At 38.8% G+C, this 11,025-nt stretch overlaps 1 protein-coding gene across 1 annotated transcript in view; it reads right to left on the reverse strand.

The window, feature by feature from the left end:
* Positions 1 to 10,940, reverse strand: part of LOC118853593 (centrosomal protein of 135 kDa-like) — a 48,029-nt gene extending 37,089 nt beyond the window's left edge. Inside the window, exons 1-2 of the mRNA XM_036763743.1 lie at positions 10,912 to 10,940; positions 10,204 to 10,259 (exon numbers count right to left, since the gene is read on the reverse strand). The gene's annotated coding sequence lies outside the window, so the exon portion shown is untranslated. The remainder of the gene's footprint in view (positions 1 to 10,203; positions 10,260 to 10,911) is intronic.
* Positions 10,941 to 11,025: the final 85 nt, after the last annotated feature.

Genomic DNA, 11,025 nt, shown 5'->3' on the forward strand with positions numbered 1-11,025 from the left:
AAGACATTTCAAAACCTTCCAGCTTCTATCAGGCCACCAAACTCAAGTTCCATCATATTCATTTGCAGGAGACAACCTCAGAAATTATTTTGAATGAGGCTATTAGGGATAAGCAAGAAGGAATAATTGAGGGTGATACCAAATCTGCAAACTTGGGCAAATGGAAAGATAATGTCTTCAAGAGAAACAAGGAAGTTTAGAGAAGGAATAAGGAGGAAAATAATGGCTTCCATCTTGTATATGTTGAGTTTGAGATGGCTAACTGACATTAGGTGGATTTGTCCAGAAGGTGATATGAGAAATAGACAGATGGGACAGATATGGTGCTATGGGAAACAGACAGATGGAAGAGCACTGAACCAAAGTGCTGAATTTATTTTTTATAATTTTTTCTAAAAAGGCCCAAAGCATATATGATGGAGAAATGCAGTGTCATGTGCAATTCTCTTTCTCATTTCTCCTTTTTTATGTGAAAAGCTCAAGTTTTGGGTGTTTGTCAAATTCAGAATAACAAAATATAAAACATGAAAAAAAAAGAACCACATAAAAGAATGCTCCAAATCACTAATAATAATAGAAATATAAATCAAAACTAGCTTGAGGTTTCATCTCACACCCAGCAAATTAGCAAAAGAAAACAAAAAATGGCAATAATCAATGCTGAAGGGGTTGTAGAAGGTTAGACACTCTAATACATCATTGGTGGAGCTATGAAATGGTACAACCATTTTGGAAAGCAATTTGGAATTATGCAAATAAAGTGTCTATGATGTCCACACCCTTTGAACCAGAGACTCCATTATGGGTTTATATCCCAAGGAAGCCATCAATAAGAAGAAAGTTCCGATGTATTCCAAAATATTTATAGTAGCCCTTTTCATGATATCTAAGAATTAGAAACAAAGTAGATGCCTATCAATGGGGAAATGTCTAAACAAACTGTGGTATGTAAATGTAATGGAATATTACTGTGCTATAAGAAATGATGTGTGTGATGAATATAGAGAAGCATGGAAAAGATCTGTATGAACTGATGGAGGGAAGTACACAGAGCCAAGAAAAAAATACACACAGTAACTTCATAACATCGTTTACAACAATGTAAATGGAAAGAACTACACACCAAAAAAATCTAAATGTAACAAAATTATAAAAATTAAGTAGGGCTTGCCTAAAAATATCTGACAAGACACCTCCAATCTACCCTAGGAGGTCCAAAGGTGTCACACATTGCACATTTTTGTACTTTTTCAATGTACTGATCAGCAGAGCTGATTTTTTTTTCCTCTCAAAAAAACTATTTGTCATACGGGATGGCACTCTGATAGGGGGAAGGGGAGAGACACAGGATAACTAAGTTGATGTAAGAACTAGAACATCAATAAAAGCTTACTTGAAAAAAGAAAAGGTGAAAGAATTACTTCAGAGACTGGTAGATGGTTGCAATAATCTAGTAGTATGATATAGGAAAGAGTAAACCTCAAAGAACTAAAGGTTGTAGAGTGATGGTGACAAAGGCAATGGCTGAGGCTGGTATTTGAAAACCACAAGTATGCCTATTCTTCCTCTAGGCCCAGTGTGTCTGGGTTGGGGGTGGGCAGTTGAGGCAGTTCTTGAGGGACAGTGTACTCAGTATTGAAAACGGTGGACAAAGATGCAGTGTCTTCTAGGGGGAGCCAAGTTTATGGGAGCAAAAAAGGAGTATGTGAGGAAGAGTTCAAATACAAAGGGAAATTAAATATAACATACAGTTCTGGTAGTTGAAAAAAATAATAATCTTGTTAGGGAGACAGAACAAATAACATTTAAAGAATATATTACGTAATCAAATTTTTGTAACTTAATAAAATTCTAAATTGAACGTTCCAAACTATCAGTCCTAAAGAATGAGCAAAGTAAGAAGAAATTAAGGTGGGGGTCCATAGCTGCGAATTACTGTATATATTGTTAGATTTTCTTTCAATTAAATGGTTTTTGTTTATTTCTTTCCCTTTTTAAAAAAAAATCATTTCTTACATAAGATAGCTTGCTGGGAGGCAGGAGGGCAGAACAGGAAAGGACACAGGAAATTTTAAATGATGTAAAAACAAAAGATATCAATTAAAATTTTTATTTTTAAAAAAAGAGAAGAAAAAGACTTGATGCAAAGCATTAAAGACAAGCACCAGTTGAAGCTGGCCATAAATGCTAAAGACAATAAAAGGGTCTGTTTTTTTTTTTTTTAATGCTACATTGGAACAGAAAGAAGAACAAAGTAGGTAGAACTACTGACAAGGGCAGAGGGGATGATGATAACAAATGATATAAATAACAATGTTAAAGAAATCATCTCTTACTTAACTTCTGTTTTTCCAAAGAGAATGATCTTGGGACTAGGCAGGTAGGAAAAAAATGTCTAACTGGGAGTTAAAACCTGAAGTAACTGAGGATATAGTAATAGAGAGCACCTACCTGCCCACCAATAAGTTTAAGTTACCAACCCCAGACTAAGCATACTGTATTCCAGGATACTAAAAGAAGCAGCAAGTGTGATTGCTGAGCTATAAATTATGTGTGAAAAAACTTTGGAGAATGGGAAATGTGCACAGGACTGGATAAAGGCAAATATTGTTCCAATTTCCAAAAAAAGGGAGAGTGCAAACCATAAAGATGTGAAACTCTAGACAGTAGTATTAAATGGATGGTATGTGAGCATCTAAAAAGAGAAGCTGTGATGACTAAATTCCAACATATTTATCAACATCTAGTCATGCCAAACTAACCTCATTTCCTTTTTTGACAAGGTAACCAGACTGATAGTTTAGAGGAAGGTCACAGACACAGTATATCTATATTTCAGCAAATTGTTTTACAAAGTCTCTCATTAAACCTTGTAAACAAGATGGAGTAATGGGGGCTATATGATAGTACTTCTAGGTAGATTCAGAACTGAAAGAATTCTGGTAGAGCAGGGATTAACATTTCAGCATAAGCTGGAAGAAGACCTCTAGTGGAGGAACAGTGGCATTAGACCTGGGCTCTTTGCTTTTTAAATATTTTTTTAATAAAAACATGCTATTCTTGTCATAGTTCCAGGGGACATGAGGCAGAGATAATTATCATACGAGATGATCCTGCCTCTGTGGTCAGAATCCAAAGATCTGTAGGGGAAGAAACAGTAGTCCAATCTATTAATAAGACATTTAACAGTGACAGACCCAGAGAGCTATCTATATCAGATGCAAATAATTAACTCAGAATAGGATAGGGGAAGCTTGGCTCCACAACAGTTTGTGTAAATGGTATCTGAAGGTTTTAATTAGATTGCAAGCTCAATACTGTAACTTGGCAGCCAAAAAATACTAATTAAAATCTAAACTGCACTGTGTTCAGGACAAGGAAAAGGATAGTCCCATTATCGATCAAATGCAGTTCAACCCACATTTGAACAAGAAATCCCTTCTACAAATCAGTGATAAGGGGTCACCTTGTTGTTTAGTCATTTTTAGTCATATCTGACTCTTTGTGACCTGTTTTGGGGTTTTCTTGGCAGATACTGGAGTGGTTTCCCATTTCCTTCTCCAGTTCATTTTACAGATGAGACAACTGAGGTAAACAGAGTTAAAGTGACTTGTCCAAGGTCACAGAGCTAGTTAGAGTCTGAGGCCAGATTTAACTCAGGTCTTCATGATTCTAGGCCCAGTGCTCTACCCACTGTACCACCTAATTGCCCATAAGGGTTGATCTACCCTATGCTTAATAGGCATCTAGTGAGAGGGGCAGAGACAAGATGGCAGCTAGAAAACAGGGACTCACTTAAGCTCTCCCCCAAATCCCTCCAAACACCTGTAAAAAATGGCTCTGAACCCATGAAATAGCAGAGGGAAGCAGGTCTCCAGCCCAGGACTGCTTGGATGGTCACTGGGAAGGTTCTACTGCACCGTGCTGGGAGCAAAGCGCAGCCCAGCTTGGACCACATCAGGAATGACCAGGCCAGGAATAGATCAGGCAGAGCAGGCCTTAGGGCCATAAATCACTGAGCTGTAGCAGTTACCAGACTTCTCAAGCCACAAATGCCAAAGACAATTTAGCAGGTCAGTGGGAAAACTGCTGGATCAGGGGGAGAGAAGTGTGTGGTCTGGCCCCAGCCCCACAGAGGTGGTGCAGCGGCAGCAGCAAGAAGCTCCAGTGGCTGATTCCAGAGCTCCAGCTGTGGTTACTTCCAGCCCCAGGCACACCTGGTGGGAGGAATCAAGCAGCAGATCAGAGTGGGAGTGCAGGGAGTGCTTTGCTGGCACAGAGGTAGGGTTCTCTTGCTTTGCTCTGCTTCGATCTGGGTCACAGTCCCGGTTGGCAGTTCTTGGGGGAGGAGGAGTGCTGGTGTGGCAGAGCCTGCTGTGTAGAAGTAGCTCTGAAAACAGCAGCGCAACACCCCCTGAAGCCTGGGACAAAGCACTCTCCACTCTGAAGGCAGTCATACCCTGACAAAAAGCTCAAGGGTCAAGTAGCTGGCTGGGAACATGGGCAAGCAGCAAAAGACTCAGACTACTGAGTCTTTTTGGTGACAAAGAAGATCAAAATATACAGCCAGAAGAAGTCAACAAAGTTAAAGAGCCCACATCAAAAGCCTCCAAGAGAAATATGAATTGCTCTCAGGCCATGCAAGAACTCAAAAAGGATTTGGAAAATCAAATAAGAGAAGTAGAGGAAAAATTGGGAAGAGAAATGAGAGTGATGCAAGAAAATCATGAAAAACAAGTCAATGACTTCCTAAAGGAGATTCAAAAAAATACTCAAGAAAACAATGCCTTAAAAATACACTAACCCAAATGGCAAAAGGGCTCCAAAAAGCCAATGAGGAGAAGAATGCCTTAAAAGGCAGAATTGGCCAAGTGGAAAAGGAGGTCCAAAAGACCAGTGAAGAAAATACTACCTTAAAAATTAGAATGGAGCAAGTGGAAGTGAATAACTCTATGAAAAATCAAGAAATTATAAAACAGAACCAAAAGAATGAAAAAATAGAAGACAATGTGAAATATCTCATTGGAAAAACCACTGACCTGGAGAATAGATCCAGGAGAGATAATTGTAAAATTATTAGACTATCTGAAAAGACATCCAGTGAGAATTAATACCTTTTAAAGTCGATCATGCTAAGTCTGGACAGCTATAATTGTTAAGATTTTCTTATACTGGGTGAATGTCTGCCCCTTCACAACTTCTACTTGGTGCTTCAAGCTGTGCTTTCTGGGGCTAAATATAACAAATTTAATCATTCTTTGGCATGATAGCTCTTAAAATACTTGAAGACAGTTATGTCCCCTTTAAGTCTTTTTAAGGCTCAACATATCCTCAGTTTCCTTCAGCTGATCAGAAAGCATCATCTCTAGTTTACTCATGACTGTTAACAGCCCAATAGATCAGAAACAGCAGAGTGCAATGAGACTATCACCTTCCCTTTTTTTTTCTGAAATCTGGTCTTTCTTTTAGTGCAACCCAGAATTCTGTTAGCTTGGCTATTCTTGGCTATTAATTCATCCTGAGTCTGCATTGCATTAGAACTACATAGTGCCCCTTCACATAGTAGGTTCTGTTGAACTGAATTCTATTTTCAACTACTGTAAAAGAAGGTTGGGGGAAAAGAAGTAGGAGAAGAAAGAGGACTTGAGACAAACAGAAGAAACTCATGTAGCTGAATTAGAGGGATTTAGACTAGTAAAGTAGATCAGATGTTGAATTTGGGGAAGAATAATCGAGGAAATCTGAAAGAGAGTAATTAATATCCAGGTCCAGATAATACTTTGCTGAAAGAAAAATGGGATTAAATACAGCAGAGGATATAAGAAGAATCTAGGATCATTAGGGAGCAAAGCCTGAAGACGAAAGTAGAACTTCAAGAGGAAAAGGAGAAAGTAGTTGGCAAATCAAGGCAAGGTAAGGTAGAAAAAGTCAATGGAACAATTCAAGGGTCCAACAAATGATTAGGTGTATTGGTGAGTGGGTGAACTAATGAAACAAAAGGAAGATATGAGTTCAAGGATAAATACGGCGTGGGGCAGAGATAGGTCTGTAGAGTTGTTGAGACTAAGGAAAGGAAGTTGAACAGGGTGTCAAGTTATTAAGAGATTATAATTGGCTGTAAATATTTTAACCACATGCTTAGGGCTGAGGTACAAACACATAAAAAAAAACAAGACTGAAATATCTCAACTGGTATATGGAGAGTGTGGGAAATTTATACAGCAACATGCACTGAGAATGAGATGTTAGTTTTTCTGTCATATCCAGTAACTATTATCACTGTTCCAAGTATAGGCTGACCTCTTTTCTGGAGGAGGGTCTCAAAGAATGACTCTCCACAATTCAAGTTAAGTAAAATGAAGTGTTCCCTATAAATAAAACAAAAAAAAAAGCCCCACTGAAGTACAGCTTCATGCGGGGGAGGGAAGGGGACATAAGGTGGAGAAAAGGAGACATGAGGTATAATATCGGAAGGTGAAAAGTGTTACCCAAAGCATAAAGGAAGGAAATGGACAACTGTCCAAGCAGAACATAAAAAAAAAATGTTAAGGTTCTTCCTCTGAAGAGGAAGAAGCTAGATACTCTGGGAAAGAAGCTACTTGATGATACAGAATGATACAATAGATACAATAGAGTCACAAAAGTTATCAGGTGAGCGAAGATTTAGTAGGGGTCAGAGGAAGAAGGGATTAGTAGTAGCTGGTGATGCTAAGAAATGCTGAATGAGGTTTGAGAGTCAAAATAGCAGAATGAGAGGAAGCATTAGAGTATACCTCTCCCCCTACAATTTCTCAACAAAGATCCAAAGAATGCACCAGACTGAATTCTGATTGGGAAAGTCGGAAGTCACGTTAAGTCATTTTTTCAAGCCCAAGACAGTTTAGGGAGAGGGAAAGAGAGGTCTGCAGACACTGGGAATGGGGCCTGGCTGGAGTATATGGCAGCTACGGCAGGGAAGGCTCCAGCACCCAGGAACTGAGAGAAACTTGAGACAGGATACCAGAGAGAGATTCCAGGGGAACCTTGAACCAACTCTGAGTGCAAGAATGGGCACCATCTGGCAGCTCTGTCACCCACCATCCAGTGTCCTGTCACAGATCCAGGCAGAGAGGAGTGATTTTGAGTATTGGTCCTAGTTGTGTACTGAACAAGTTCTGTAAGCAAATACTAGCTCTGTGGCTCTGATCCTAAGAATTAGTGCAATGTTCTATACCAAAGAGAAACCAGCAGCTCCGTCTCTCTGAATCTGGAGAACCTTCCAGCAGGCCAAGAGTAGCTGAGGCAAGCAGCCAGTCTGTTAAAACCCCTAACTAGAAACGAGCTGATAGACCCATACCTGGGGTAGGAACTTGGAGAACTCAGGCCAGGAGAGCATCACTTTAGAAGTACTGAAGCTTGCAAGTCTCCAATTGGGGCTGCGAAAGCAGAAGGAAATAAGAAGACAGAAACTTGGACCAGATATTCTCACCAGAAGTGAGCAGAGCCCAGCACTAACATGAAATCTAACATCAAGAAGTAGACTGAAAAAACGAGCAAACAAAAAAAGAATCTAACCAAAGTGAGATATGGCAACAGGGAAGCTCATGACACAAATAACTTGACAGAGATGAAGAGGGAAAGAATTCGAGTGGTAGAATTAGCAGAAGCAAAGAGGTTCAGAGGTGAGAAAGAACACTAGTTTATGTGAAGGGCAAAAAGAGCTTAGTCTGCCTGGAGCAGGCTGTTCCAGAAAGTTGTATGTTATGGATAGATTTGAATTTAATTCCACCAGGAATAAGAAAGCACTCCAAGTTTTAGAGCATGCCACATGATGAAAACAATATTTTAGGAAAATTAAACTGATGATAATGTATAAACGTAAGGGGAAAGGACAACTAGAAGGAGGCTTGTAGCTATTGTAGCAACTCATCTAAGAAGGTAAAGTCCTAGACTACAGCAGTGGAGGGAAGGTAGAAAGAATAGATGAGACTATGGATGAAAAAAGTCGATGGAACTTGGTAATGAAGTATATGTAGACAGTGATAAAGGAACTGAAAATATCATGAATTTTTCCAGATGGAAGGAAGAGTGGGAAAATGTTGCCATGGAGGAAAAAAGGACAAGTCAGATAAGTGAATCTGATTGGGTGGGAGGAGATGAGTTCAGTTTGGACAAGTTTAATTTGAAGATGTACCAAGAATTGATAAACTGTTTTATGCTTAAACAGTTTTCTTATTTTTCATCACTGCTTGACAATTCACTCCATTTCTACACACTTGCATAGCACTATATTAGTTGCTATAAAACTATATTAATTGCTTTCATTATAAATCTTTTTCTTTCCCACTCCTTCCATCTTCTGGTTCTCACTGAACCGTGGCTCCCTCCTGACAACAAAGCCTTCCAGGCCACCCTTTCCAGCACCACAAGTGCACTTTTACTCACTCTCCCCGAATCACTAGTTGAGATGGGGAGACAGAAATACAGAAATGGGTAGCCATTTCCACTTCTAGGTTCTCTCTCTACCGATACCAATCAGTAAATTCTTCTCCTCTGAGGTTCACACAGTCCACATCTATCATATAATCATAATCCTGGTAGCTGCTGTCTACAGACCTCCAGTACACCCCACTTCCTTCCTCAATAAATTCAGTACCTGGCTCACAATCTTTCTTTCCTCCCCGACTCTCGTTCTTATGTACTGAGGGACTTAAACACTCCTTTAAACACTCTACATTCCCAGCTTGTCCCCACCTCAACCACACACAAAGATGATCATAGCCTTGACCTTACCATCACCCATAAATGCATCACCTCCATGTTCATGCACTATGAAACTCCTTATCTGATCACCATCTATTGGCTTTCCACCTTTTCCTCAGCCTTCCAATATCAAAACCCTGCTCTTTGCCCACACCATGACCTCTAAGCCTCAGTTCCTTCCCAACTATTACCTCTGCACCAGCCACACTCTCCTCCTTTCCCCATCTTGACCCCTTGTTGAACCAGGTAAACTTTATATTGTTCTCTTCTCTTGAGTCCCTTGCCCCCTTCTCATATTATTGATTATCCCCTGCTAAGCCTCATCCTAGGATTACTCTGCTGCTTTTGTTCCTATACACATGCTGGAGAACAAAGATGGTGAAAATCATGCAAAAAGTCCTGACTTGGTCCACTACATATTTATGTTACATAACCTTAACTGGGCTCTCACTGCTGCTAGATGATCTTTTACACCTCCCTTATTATTATTATTACACCTCTCTATCCCACTTATACCATGGTGATTATTGTGAATCTTTTCATCCCTTTTCAAACTTCTCATGGCTTCCCATGTCCCCTCCTACTTCTAAGCTCAGAACTTGTCTCATATTTTACTGAAAAAACTGAGACCATTTGCTGAAGAAGTCCCCTTTCTCCCCTCTTCCTTATCTCACATCACCCAGATGTCTTCTGCCACTATATTTTCATTCACTCTTGTCTCACATGATGCAGTGGCCCTTCTCCTTGCCAAAGTTAATCCCTCTACATTCACAAGTGATCCCATTCTACTCCATCTCCTCCAAAAGACTGTCCCCTCTAGCATCTCCCTCTCTTACTTATCTTTAATTTCTACTTATCCATTGGCCATTTCCCTACTATCCACAAACATGCATGTCTTCTCTATCCTCAAAAAATCCTTCCTTGAACCTTTCATCCCCATTATCTGATATTTCTCTTACCTTTTGTGGCTAAACTCCTTGAGAAGTCCATCTACATACAATCAATGCCTCCACTTGTTTTCCTCTCTTCTCTGTCCAAAGTTATCAATGATCTCTTAATTACCAAACCAATGACCTTTTCTCAATCCTCCTTCTTTGACCTCTCTGCAGTCTTTGACACTGTTAATCATGCTCTTCTTGATACTCTCTTCTCTAGATTTTTGGGGCACTACTCTTTGCTAGTTTTCACCTTTTACAGGAAGTCTTTCCCAACCCCTCTTAATTCTAGTGCCCTTCCTCTTTTAGTTATTTCTATTTATCCTTTATAGTTTGCATGTTGTCTCCCTCATTAGATTGTGAGTTCTCTGAGGGCAAGGAATGTTTTTGTCTTTCTTTCTATCCCCATCACTTAGTATAATCCTTGGTACACAGTAAGTGCTTAATAAATGTTTACTGACCAACTGATAATAAAATCTATACCAAATTTGTAAAAAGCCAGAATGCCACTTCAGTAGTTACTTACCCTATTGTTGACTCCACTTCTGATAGTGTTACTTGCAAATGGGAAATAGCTTTTTCCTATAGAAATGATAAAAATACACTATGAAATTCTAAATAATTCATACAAAATTATTATTTAGCATAATGGATATGATTTGACCCCTTTATACAGATAAATTTCATAAGACTATCTTACAAAACACCTCTATTAAGTTCAGTTCCTTCTCTGAGGGAAGCACAGCCATCTATGTCAAACAAGATTTGAGATAATAAGAACATTCGCAGTGAACAATAGAATCTGAAAACTGCTTCCAAGGTTGCTATAATAAATACTGATCTATAGAAGTATGGCCCCAAAATGGAAAAATTATTTTAAAGATATTTAATATATATTGTATTGTATTGTATTGTATTATATTGTATTATGTTGCATTATATTATATTATGATATGAGCACAATTCTGTGGTGATCAAATGAAAATATTTAAATATACAGTGGTGGGCAAAAAGGATATTATTTAAAAAATTAATTATAACTTCACAAATTGTACGTACACTATCTTTACTTCATGTAACATTGTGTATGCTTATCTTAATTACAGCATGGTAACTCAGTATCTGTAAAGTCATAATTTGCACACACATGATATGGAGATAAATATTCTCTGATCTGGAATATTATAATATTTCTAGGAGCTGAGACTCATCTGAAGAAATTAGACAAACATACCTTATTTGCAATGTTATCTTCTGAGTTAGCAATTTTTCCGTCTTTTCATCTACTACTTCCTGAAGGTAGTCTTTCTCCTTATCAATAGCACAAATGGTATTTTTAAGTGAAACT

This window comes from Trichosurus vulpecula, chromosome 6 (assembly GCF_011100635.1).
Source record: "Trichosurus vulpecula isolate mTriVul1 chromosome 6, mTriVul1.pri, whole genome shotgun sequence".
Lineage (NCBI taxonomy): Eukaryota > Metazoa > Chordata > Mammalia > Diprotodontia > Phalangeridae > Trichosurus > Trichosurus vulpecula.